This window comes from Engystomops pustulosus, chromosome 4, assembly GCF_040894005.1.
Source record: "Engystomops pustulosus chromosome 4, aEngPut4.maternal, whole genome shotgun sequence".
Lineage (NCBI taxonomy): Eukaryota > Metazoa > Chordata > Amphibia > Anura > Leptodactylidae > Engystomops > Engystomops pustulosus.
The window spans coordinates 94,850,343-94,863,540 of NC_092414.1; the positions used below are offsets into that span (position 1 = coordinate 94,850,343).

At 39.7% G+C, this 13,198-nt stretch overlaps 1 protein-coding gene across 2 annotated transcripts in view; it reads left to right on the forward strand.

Annotated features, from left to right (window-relative positions):
* The first annotated feature begins 1,390 nt into the window (after positions 1 to 1,390).
* The window catches only part of SYT1 (synaptotagmin 1), a 364,786-nt gene continuing 352,978 nt past the window's right edge, over positions 1,391 to 13,198 (forward strand). For both annotated transcript variants that reach the window (XM_072146793.1, XM_072146795.1), the window contains exon 1: positions 1,391 to 1,587. The gene's annotated coding sequence lies outside the window, so the exon portion shown is untranslated. The remainder of the gene's footprint in view (positions 1,588 to 13,198) is intronic.

Below are 13,198 nucleotides of genomic sequence, written 5' to 3' on the forward strand. Positions count from 1 at the left end.
TCCTGGGTTGCTGGAGGATAATGCAGGTGCAGTAGAAATTTGAAGGTGGAGATGTGACACAGCACCTTTGCTCCTCAGGTGTACTACTACACATAGAAGTGCTGCAGGTACCTGAAGTCAGCAGAAACTCCCTCATTGTCCTACTTTTGAAGCACCCCAGGAATCCTTTCCTTGCCCCCACCCTCATTATCATCCAACCCCTACTTACAGGCACCCACCTAGCAAATCTTACTGGTCCCTGGGGCAAAAAAAAGGTTTAGGATCACTAGTGCAGAGCATCCTAGGAGACATTACAGGTTCTTTAGAGTAAAAGCAGTCCGGCATTATGACAGTGTGCCTATAGGCCCAATGTAATGACACATAATTGACAAATATAATAATGCAAATGCAGCTACATATTTCTATACTGTCCTGCAAATGAGGCTCTATGTAGTTATTTAAGGCTCAATAGGTGTCATTTTATATAACATTCTGTAATGATTTCCATTATATAACCTTTCACAGTCATTTAAAAGAATGTTCTTTAAATATTTATCAACACATTTTACACTAACTCTATTAGAGGTAAATGTCTAAGAACACACATACACGTGGTTTATAATGAGACAACATAAGAGGGGTCAGGCATAGCCAAACCACTAGCATACTGGATAACAAAAGAAGTGTTACAGTGAGGAACATATGCAGCCATCTGTCTTACCCCAGCAGCATATTGGCACAGGCAGAGTTAAATGCTTCTGTTCATTTCCCAACAGCCCCTCCTCCACTCCCACATCAGCTGCAGCACCAGGGAGATAGAGTGCTGACTGCAATGTATCAGCTTTAAACACAGCTGCACTCCACTGCTTGGGGGGGTATATTAGATTCTGCTCGGAAAATGGGGCATCCCAAGATGGCAAGAGAATTCCAAGCTTGAGGGATCTGTGTCTTGATAATTACAGGCAAGGCTTTTCATATATAGATCTATATAGAGCATAGACAGTGCTATTATATTAGATGTTGCTGTTATAATATAAAAATAAGTGGGTTGTATTCTCCTGCACTTTAGCCTGGCACCCCCCCCTCCTCTCTGCCCTGGGGGGCACCTTCAGGTCACAGCCAGATGTGCTGCTGGGTGCACATGGGGCAGAGTAAGCCAGGGTCACTTTGCTGGTCCAGAGGACTGGGATACGGTGTCCTTGGTTGTCATTCGCCGGGATCTCCTTCCTCCCCTGCCCCTGCCCATCTGGGGGATAGTAATACAAGGGATGGGCGATGCAGGATGGATTTGTGCTGCTAGATTGGATATTCAGGGCAGCATCCTGAGCCGGGAGCCAATGGGCGGCGAGAGCTGAGCCGTGTCCTGCCTTCCCACAGGAGGGATGCCGGAGAGGCTGCAGTGTGCTGCTGATGCTGATGCTGCTCTCTCACCCACAGCACAAACTTAGGGGGTGAAGCAGTCTATTCCTGGCTGTCTGTGAGTGTGTAATAAAGATCAGCTGTCATCTAGGCAGATCCCCCTCTCCTCTCACCTATTGTGTGTCTAGGAGCAGCAGGGTAAACAGTGTTACCGACAAGGCAGAGCTGAAGGACACCCATCTCCAGCAGGTAAGTCATCATCCACTGCTTGTCATTTCTTATCAATGAGAGATAATGGAGCACATGCTAACACTCACCCTGTATCGCTCCATACATAGAGATTGCAGCCAGGGTCAAATCAAATTAGGAGTACTATGCATAGTCTATGTCTCTTTCCATATTATTACCAGGTCTTCATGTAATATTCATTGCTGCAATGTCCAAGGAAGCAAATCACCTAAGCTGCTATGGTTGGGCAGAGCCACACAATCCTCCAGTAACTTGGCTTTCCTCTCACTCTTCCTTGGAGTTCCTTGTTTTTGTGTCTTTTTAGAACTTGACATGCATGCCTTGCTATAAAGCCCGGTGATTACTTCATTGCTGCTGATTGCAAGTGTCAAGCATCTGACATCTGCTGCTCTTCAGCTCCAAATGCTGAGCTGGTAACACCCTAGAATATTATAGTAGTCATCACAGCCCGGATAAGTGTGTCAATTAACACTGATCACCGGGGTCCTGGATTTTTTCTAAGGCAGTGGATTTGTTTTGTTTCAGATGGAGAGTCATACACCCTGAAAATGAGTAAAATGTTCTTCCTAATGACCCCCAACATGCCTAACCCCCTCCACATTGTGTAGTTAGTGCAGAATATTAGTTAGAGCTCCTCCAGGACCAGCCTGGGACACTGTAGCCATTGTAAACTTGCTAGCTGTCTACTCATCCCAGAGTAGAAAGTAAAATGGGACAAGGAGGTCATCTTCATGCTTATATGTACCTAACATGTCTGGGGGAATATGCTTAGGTGGGGGGGGGGGGTGCTAAAAGTGGGCATGTCCTTTCATTATGAATGGGTGGAGATATATTATAAATGGGGTCAATGACTATGAACCTAAATACTGCCACTTCATGCGCTCTGTACATATACTGTACATGTGTGTATTACTGTTTATTTTTATTAGCTTTTTTTGAAGGGGGTGGGGTGGGATTTTTTTTAATTAAGTGTCCTTCTAAGACAGAACATTGGTCATCGGGCAATCTGTAAATCAATCACCACTGATAGAAGCTGCTGCCTTCAACCATTATTCATCAGACCCAGCTGGATGGTTTCTGTCAGATGGGAAGTGCTACTGCAAAATCTCTAGGTAAATGTATCTGGAAGGCTTTCCAAGTATAGTCTTAAATGAGCAGACACACAGTTGGCTGCAGTCTGCAGGCAGATGTTAGAACACTAATAAATCTTTGCTTTTTATTGTCAATGAGATGTCAGGTCTTACTATCTTATTTAAAAATGAATTTGCAAGTGAAAGAAGTGTCTTTATTTATAAGATTCCGCCTTAAGATCACAAAGCCCTCCATACTGTGAGCGATGATTATGGTGTGAGCATATTTATGGAATAAATACTTGTACTGTAAGGAGTGGAGACCTAGCCTTATGTTCTATGATGCTCCATACATTACAGTAACCAATCCATACACACTGCACATTACTCATATATGGTTTTCAGGCTAGCATGTATAAAAGTATGCCATAATCTGCAAACCTTTCTCCAGCTATAACCTTCTTACTTCAAGGACAGGATCCAACGGTCTTCTGTTCATTAGAGACATGTATGTATACTGTACATGACAATTAGCAGCCATTTGTCATGTTATAATGGGGGCAGAGGAGACATAGGAGCTGAGCTCTGACTGTTTATAGCAATTACTGCCTTCTAGGTTTTTAATTGTTGAACATTTTATGTCCTCATAGAAACAATAATTAGTTTAATGTATAACAGAGCCATTACATACAAAATCCCAGTAAATGCCACACATGAAATGATATTTAGGCTGTCTGTTATGGTGGAAGGATCAGGTTACCCAGGACTACATTATATAATAAACATTTCTGTGCAAATATTACACACTGCCTTTGTAAACTATCACACAATAGTGTGACTCCAATGCGGCAGATAACAGAACCGCTGTAATGGATTTATTTATCTTAAAGCCCTGCATTTATTTTGTATTGATGCTGTAGGTTGCTACAGAAGATCACAGGCACTAGAGAGTACTAAATAAGTCCGGAACTGGGAAATATAATCCAGAAGATACAGTGTATTACTAGTAGGCAGTGGTGTAGCCTGTGGGTAACCCATGCATGTGCCCTGTGTTCTGATTGGCAGATGAAGTGCCAAAACCCACCCATCTTGATGTATTTAGATACAGAGTCAAGACAGAGAATTGAACCTTTGTCATGAGTGAAGGAAAGTCTATCTACTGCTATATAGATATATTTTGGGGAATTCACGGGTAAACATTCTAATTTGCAAAAGCCAATAAATCGGAGAAGCCGACACTACCGGCTTTACCGGTCATTACTTTTGGACTATAAAAATAGCATGTACTGTAGAAACATTCAATGGGAATCTAGTGGACCCCTTTAGAGGTCAAAGGCATTTTCAGGGCTTATTGGGACCCACTGGAAAAGTAATTTGACATAAGTGTCAATACTATCTTATGACCAGAAACCATGACAGTAGTGTGAACAGAGCTTATGTAAAATGATTATTATGTGCAGCAGATTTGCAGTGCAAAGGTAACAATCATTTTGCATGATTTTTAAGCTTACGGTTATATTGTATCTGCAGGTTTTTTAGTGATTTGGGCATGCGCAACCGTACATGTAAATGGGTTTTATTCTGGATACATATAGCTATTAATACGGCATAAGAGGGAGGGCGTACTACAGCAATATACACTTTGACTATACTATACCTTTTTACCATTTTTTATTGATACATTGGATCCTTACAAAAAGTATGAAGATAGCAGCAAAGTTATATTATGGGATGCAGTTAATGAATGTTCATGGCTTCATAAAATACATCCTTTGTCTTTACACCAAATTTAATGTTGTGAGCACTTAGTTCTTTTCATTGATGTCCTTTAAAAACTACTCTATATTGTATCAGTATTAGAGGCTATGATTCTTTCATGTTTGATGGAAAATTTACACTGCATACAGCTGTATTTTTTCCTTTAAAATGACAGACATCTTTGCAAACCAGAATAACCATAGGGGGTATGAGTAAGAGCGTTGTTGAATGCAAGTTGACTAACCTCGCTATTTGGATGCATTCATTGTGAATTTGTATGTATTTTTTATAACCTTTGCAAAAATAGAATATTTTTTTTAAGTCTGCATGTGGTACTGGTGCCAAACCTTATTTCTTATTTGTGTTTGCTGAGTCTAAGGTCCAGACCAAGTCTCTCTTGCACACTGGGATATGACAGTATTGTCATTCCATTAAATCTATGTATATATTAGTCATAAAAGGTCTAGTATTGCTGTATTTGATGTCAAATGGATGAAAAGACTTGTAGACTCACTTTAAGTATATAGATGCAGAATGCTTTAACATAATATTTTATTAAAAAGATACCAAAAACCAAGTTACCTTGATTGATGAATATGTAAATAGTCCTCACTAAAAATATGGTTACTCCACATTAATCACTTCAAACCTACCTCCGGAGCTGTTTACAAGAGGGACATTAGAGAGCTTAAAATGGCCTTCTTACATCTAAATACATCTAAATAACATTGAATGGTATATCTAATATATAAAGCTGAGTGCAGGAGTGTATGTGTGTGTGTATGTATTTCTGCTAAAGGAATCTGCACCTTCGTGTTTTCAATCAACAAATTTTGCACAGCCTCTATCTGTGACTCAGGGAACGTCGTAGAATAGGTTTTAAGTTAAAATGTTCACCCCACGCTTTCCAAAATACACTTCTTAATCATTAATCGTTATATACAGGAGCCATTGTGTGCTGATCGCTGTGGCAGTAAGCAACCAATCACAGCTCATCTTCTATTTTGCCACAGGTCATTAATATGATCTCTTAGCTTAATGATAGGTGTATATAGTCCTGTGAGACTTTTTAGCAGTGAAAAGTCCCCAAAGCCCTCAATGTGACTACTTTAAGACAGACAGATAGAAAGAGGGAGAGACAGACATAGAAAGACAGAGAGAGAGACACAGCCAGAGAGAGAGAGAAATAAAGAGAGATAGATAGAGACAGATTGATATGGGCATGGTTAGACTGTATCCTCTGGTCCTCCGGTGAGCCCAGCCTCCTGATACCTATCTCCTCATAGCTATAAACTGCCCCAGAGGATAAAGAAGTAGTTTCCTCTGCTCGATGCACAGGATTCGCTCACCAGTTCTAGAGGAGCTCAGAGTTAGCTGGACCGGTATTAGGCAAAGGGAGGGGGAGCAGGGCAGCTACCAGTGGTCGCCACCCAGATGCCTTTCATAGATGCACATTGTTCTAGCTGCCATAATGTGAACACATTTGCAGCATGACATTGTCACCCTGCACTGGCTTAAAAACTAACCAAAAAAAAACTGTAAGTCGCTGACTTTAAAGCAAACTGTCCCCCAAGAATGTTGCAGAACTAAACAGAACTAGTTCTTTCAGAACTAAAGGTGAATTGGACAGACCTTCCAGGCTGGATTCACAAGGTGCACTTGTTTTAAAATGCATGCACTTTACAAAGAGAAAGATGCTTTCATATGCATTGTTGCCTGATGCATTTGAAATGTGTTTCAGACTAGTGGATGCTGCTAATAATGTTTTATCTCACTGCAACCCATTGTATTGCGTTGTTAACATTATAACACAGCTGCCATCCTCACAGCTCTTGTGCCCATCCTTCCACTGCACAGTCAGGTTAGGCATTTTTAAATCAAATACGTACTCATAGCACTATAATATTAAAGAGGAGGATTTTTGTGGAAAGGGATATGTTAATTGCAGGTATACCCAGGCATTTGTTGGCTTGCCATCAGATACTGAACAGATACCGAACACAGAATAATGAATGTTTTGATCAATTTAATTCTAAGTATTCTAGGTGTGAATTCAGGCTGCATTCACATATTCCAGTTAATAAGCATTTTGAAGCGCAATTTAACCAGAACAGGGAAGGGTTTGGGTCTATTCCCAGCAGCTGGGCAGTGATATGCTGTATACTGGCCTGTGACTTCAGCACATTACTACTTAGATGCTGATTGCTGCAACAGTTATGTGTCAACCGTACAACAACATAGATGGTTTTATTAGTAATATTATAGTAGCTGCAAATATTACAGATATTCATATGGGTAGCCTGCATTGAAAACATTTCTGAAGATCCAATGGGCCTATTCTGGGTTCTATTCAACCGTTGGGCCCAAGTTACCAAAGTCTGAACATTGCTATGGGTGTGCTGCCATTTCTTTGAATTTATTTAAGGAAGGCCTGAAACCTGACCCTGTTTGTGTGTGCGCCCACTGTTTTGTTAATTGATGTTTTTGACAGTTGCTCTGCTTTTAAATTTCCAGATATATTTAGAGGTAGATCGATATACATAGATAGATCTAAACTGTTTTTGTTAATCCAGTCTATTTTGTTATAGTTAAAGGGGTATTCCAGAAATATGCCTAATTCATATACAAATGGGTCCTTAAAATATATGCTAATATGTAATTAGTTGTTATTTAAAATTTAGCTCCCCTTAGCAGAAAAATGCGTCTGACAAACATCATAATGGAGAATTAAAATGCTACTGGCCCTTTAATCAGTCCAGTAATTTCCTCTGCGCCGAGGAGACACAGAATGGAAGATGGCAACTGGTCACATGTCAACATTACACATCCTGCACCTGCTGGGGGAGGTCATGTGATCATCACTATGTTTGACTGTGGTCGGTTGGTTGCAGTGCATCCAGTACGGCTGGTGTTATGCTGACACCATCTCATTGATCTCATTGTAATGTGCAATGATGGCAGTTACAGACATCATTACTATGGTAACAGATCAGGACAGCCTGTTACATCATCACTGGGAGCAGAGCATAAGAGGGACGAGGAGTTACTGAGAACTAAAGGATCATGGGACTTGTAGTTTCCAGTGGCCACCATCTTGGAGATAACTCTGCCTACTTTGGAAAGCCCAAAACATATCAAATGTTCATATTCCCGGACTACCCTTTAAGAGCAGTTATTTACCATTTAACAGCTTGTTATACTGTAAAATAGAATTGTATTCTCTTATAGTCTTTTCCCTCATCCCTATCTCTTGCCTTCCTTGGTTTAATTTGTTGGACATATGTCTTTTTGCAGTAACTTATTAGTTAAGGTGACGATGTGACTTTGTCTACATATGGAACTATGGTGAGTAAATAACAGAAAAATAATTAAGCAGCAATTCTTTAATACTCTATTGTAGTGGGGAGTATTCCCTTTGTTCAGTGGACTTCAAAATCCTTTTCCCTGTTTTCCATCTATTTTCATCTACTGTCTAGGCTGATTAGTGGTAATCTGTAGTCTTAGAACTGATTATAGAAGGAAATCACAACTAAGGCTATGTGTACATCTAAGGAAGAGGCTCCTTTAGGAATCTTTATGTCAAAGATAAAAAAAAATCTGGACCTTTCTCCATCAGATAGCAGATCTCTCTTACTTGAGCATTTTGTTTTCATGTTTCCATAAACACTGAAGGAAATGCGAGATCAGCCTGATTATTGGTTTTAAACAAACATATAACTTGAATTATTTTTAATTAGTATATTTTCCATATTCTGGAGAGATAAAAAACTACAGCAAATGCATTAAGATAAGAGAAAGACTGCTGGTCTGCTGACCCCCTTCCCAAAACACGGATCACATGTAGGCTGCAAAAGTTGGTTGTGGCTAATCCCAAATTTAAATCTATGGGAGTGCTGAAAATATCTGAGCAAGTAGAATGGGCTACCATATTTTAAGTGCTGCCATAGACCAGAATTCAAAAGACCTCTGTTTGTGACTGGTGGATGATATTTTCACACTTCACAACACACAGTAACGCCAAGTTGCTGGCATGGCCTCAAAAGCTGAGCCCATGCCTTAATGGTGGTAGTACAACCTATGTCACATGACAACCTAGCCCTTGTAACAACTGCCACTGCCAATGTTCAGACTGATCACACCTATTTTACCCTTAAAGGGGACCTTGCACCAGGAATGTAATTTTTATCTGGTGTCTGGTTCCAATAGCCTATGCTATGATGATTTAAAAAATGCCTTTGTCAGCATTCTGAATGATTTTAGTATGAGTATGTATGAGTATCAATATGAGTTTATTGGCTCACTGCCAGCAGGATGTACCAGGGGAGGAGCAGCTGTAGCAGCATGTATTTTATTGTATCTCCTCATACAGTCTTCCTCACCATACCCCTCCCTCCCCTGCCTGCTTAATGCACATTAGCTGTATAGAAGGGGTACACTGCACTCCATGTAAAATATGAAATGCAGGGGTGCGGTGTCTCGTTTTTTTGTTGTTTTTTTATACATGTTTTTTTTTAGAAGCTGCTGTGTATACTGGTGTGCAGAAAAATGGGGAGGGGTGAGGGAGTTGGAAGAGAGTGGAGGAAAGGAGACTAAGACAGGCATATATAGGCTGCACTTGCCCCTCCCTGGGGACTCACCACAAGCTGCTAACAGGGAGCAAGGTAATCTTAAATAAACTATTATAAACTACTTAAATGAGTCCGAATTCTGACAAAGGTATTTTTAAAATCAGCATAGCCATCCCTCCCAACTTTTGTAGTGGAGGAAGAGGGGCAAAAGATGGAAAAAATGTTTGCCCAAAGCCAAGCCTTTCAACTCCACTCCTTACTCCACCTTCCACACAGTATTATTTCCTCTTTAGTGTCCTTCATCCCCTCTCACACTATGTTTCCCCTCAGCTCCCTGGCACATTTTAGCCCATGTGATATTGTGCCCCCAGCTCCCTCTCATATAAATGTCCTCTCTTATTGCGTCCCCCTGCACCACCTCCTCATAATAGCCACCTAACAACTCCCCAGCTGTTAACAGCTCTGTCTGTGCCCGGTGGATGCAGACCGAGATGATGTTCAGGCACATAGCTCCTGCCAGGTGCAAAAGCAGGATTGAATCCCAAAACCATGACTGTCCCACTAGATCCGGGATGGTTGGGCAGTATGGCATAGCATTGGAACCTGTCACCAGCTATAACTTACAAATAACTTGAAGACTGTACTGACTGTGGCCTATAAGAGATGTGGAGAGATTAAAGTAAAGGCATCAGGCAAGATTGTTAGGCACCAATATATCACCATTACACCTGGGGTACAATTATTGCCCTCAGGCCTGCCATAACAAGACCTTTTATGCTGACAACCATGATAAAATGTCACATCTATGAAAAGATATGGGGATGTGTGCTAACTGTTGAAACAATGGTTAGCACATATCCAAAATCAACAGCCATGTATGTGCGTGGGGTCATAGAAAAATGCAACAGTCAATGAGGTCTGTTTGATGGAAAAAGTGCTACATTCAGTGTACATGTATGCAATTGCTGCCCAATTAAAAGAGTCAACATAAAAATGTATATCATGTCTAGGCTAGCTAGCATTTATGTTATTGTCCGAACCACTGAGACCGCGACCAATCATAAAAACAGAGGCCTCTTAAATCCACAGGCATGCTCATTTCACTGTTGTAGGACTGCAAAAGAGAAATATAAGGCTCTGCGGAATTACCCCAGTAGGGCAGAATAGCAGTGCTCCTGTGTGACTCCAATAAGGTATGCTTACCGTTAGATATCAATGTAGGACGAGTATCACCCAACCTGTGGTGGTGATATGGACAGTATAATTTTGACCTTCTCCAGAAAAATGAAAAATCTTGTACTATTTGGTTGCACATCAAACTGCTATTAGCATTGCAACATATTGTCAAATGTATCCATATTTTTTGTGTTTTCTCAGTAAATAGTTGAACAAAAGTCCTTCCTTCACAAGGTCTCCTTACTGCATAACATTCATGTTTTGACTCTTACTACTTAGTGTGGAAGACTTCATATTTTACATAGACCTTACTAATCACTTGGCTGTAGGTCTCTAAGGCACCTGCATGTTTTAAATGTGACTCTGTATCTAAGAGAAGCTATTCCTAAATATACACACGAGGATTTGTTCTACGGTCAATGGTTTGTTTGCCACCAACAACTTCAAGAGATAGAACTTGTTAAAAGAAATTCAGTCATCAAAGTAAATCAACAGAGCTGTATTGTTATGTAAATATTGTTGTGAGCCAAGATCAGGAAGTCGTGTTGACTGTGCAGTCTCTTGTCACTTGCAAGTTACATCATTATAATGCAAGATCCTTCTGAATCCATAACACAAACAAAATATGAGCAGTACAAACACTCATGTTATTTCGATAAACCCCGGTATTGAAGTGAATTTATGAGAACACTTGTATTAACAGTGACGGATGTTTGCTGTTACAGAGAGGACAAATGAAAACTCATAGACTAGTGACAGGTGTCATTATTACTACTTTACAGGGATGCTGTTGCCAGCTTTTACCCCACAAAACTACCAGTCCCTTTTGGTAGGGTATGAAATATCCTTTGTTGTATTCCTTCTTTATTGTGAAATCTCATCCAAAGGCATATTCAAATGAGACAAGAGCTGAAGGGAGCCCGAGATGAGTCATGCTAGGAGGCTGAAGCTGGGCTTTAATTTAGATTCTCATATCTTTGGCTGTATAGTACCTTGAACCATACTTAAGGTATCATATAAAAGAATTTAATCCAGTTTTGTGATTCTGTGAATTATAGAACCAGAGATAAAGGCAGTTTAAGAAAAAGGCGGAAAACTGACTTTTATCAGCAGTTTGCATTGCAAGCAAACAACCTGCCTCCGGTTACATAACTCACAAAACCCTTATCCTGAAAGGTGAGATTCATCTCTTCACTATGATATCAAATGCATGTCTCCAGGTACTATAGAGCCAAAATTATAGGCGTCTGAATTTACACTCCCCCTTGAGTCTTTACAAGTGGCTCATCCTAGGCAAAAAGTGACTTTTCAGCTCTTTTCTGCTCATTTCCAATGACTTTGGAAATAATACGTAAATCAGTAAGATTTAACATAAAATAGTGAATTCTATAAAGGGTTTTTTATCCCTTTCATGAGGGAGCTGATAGTTTAGTGTGGTAAAAGCTGATGACAGAATCCCTTTAGCTATTGCCTTTGTTTTTAGACCATATGTCTCTTATAGTAACACATAAATATCACACCGTTCTTCAAACATACAGAAAACAACACATTAAATGAACATTTACCTAGCCTGTTGGCAGGGCTGGATGACTTTCAGAAGTGTACATTAGCACCTCAGTTCTCCCCTACATATGACGTTAGAGGTATCTTAGAGGTAGACTCATATCCTTTCGTTCTCAAAATAGTTGAGCCACAACTTAAAATTCCTCACTGCTGATCCCCCTTTCCAATGCATGCTTAAGAATGAGGGTTGTGGGGAATTTAAGCTGAAGAAGTTAAAGCTATTTTCAAGTGATAATGTAGAGGAACCTTCTTGACTCTAAATAATTTCCATAAATGTGTTTTAATCTATGTAGTAATAACAATGAGTTGGATGATCACAGATATTACAGAATTGATTTGCCAGGATTTGCAGTAGATGAGGTTCTCAAATTCTTTGAACTTGCTTCCTCTATCACACAATTGGCACCCTATAAGCACAGTTACATTTACTCTAAGTCTTGTCAGGCCGAGGACCTAGTATTCTTTATTATAGGTTTGATGAAGAGGTAGTATTAGCTGTGTTGACTCTTTTTCTGTGTTTATAAACATAATAGTTATAGTAGCATATTACGTTCACCTACTGCACAAAGAGATCCTTATAATAAAACAAAAAAATGCCAATGGAAGAAGAGTCAGTAAAGTGCTATCCAATGTGGGGGTGGATTGTACAGACGATGCACTATTTAGAGCAAAGCTATAGAATTTTTTTCTTGCTTTCATGGTATTACAGAGAAAAGAACATGTTCCCTAGCAATGCTACGCATGACCTAATATAAAGATAAAGGGGCGCACACATTGTTATCCTGTCACATCACTCACAGTAATTGGTTTAGTCTCACACAAAGACCTTCATAGGTGTTAGATAACTTCTCCTTATTTACAGATCTCAGATTTTTGCACTGTTATTTTTTGTTAATAATTTGCTGTATTGGCCAGTCTTTCCCATTATCCCTTATCTGACAAATCATTTTATATTCTGCTTAGATAGAGGTGCATAAGATAGTGTAACTACTGCGATACAGTTTTGTTCACTTGTTAAACCAAAGCAGAGGAAAATCAGAGATTCTAGATGAATCATATTAGTGTGGATGGCATAAAAACTAAAAATCATAAATCATGAAAATGGTAAAATTGAAATGAGACAACTAGGAAATGTTGACAGTTATCTATGTAAGTATTAACCACACTCTATGCATTGTTAAAGCGTTTTCATAGGACCATTACCACTCTTCCCCATTGGCTGTCTCTGTCATTGCAGCATAAATATTGCTGCACTGTAATACCTGCTGCAGACCTTGGGCAAAAGTGGAATTGTATTGTGGGGAAAAGCAGGCCCTTCTTATAGCTGTTTTAAGAATTTTTTGATTTTATAAAATATATAGTACAAATATTAGATGTTATTTGGTCTGACATTGCTCATTCTCTTGTACTCTACAGCATATTCTCCTTATTGGTTCTCATCTCATTGGAAAGATTACTGAAACACGTAGAATTGGT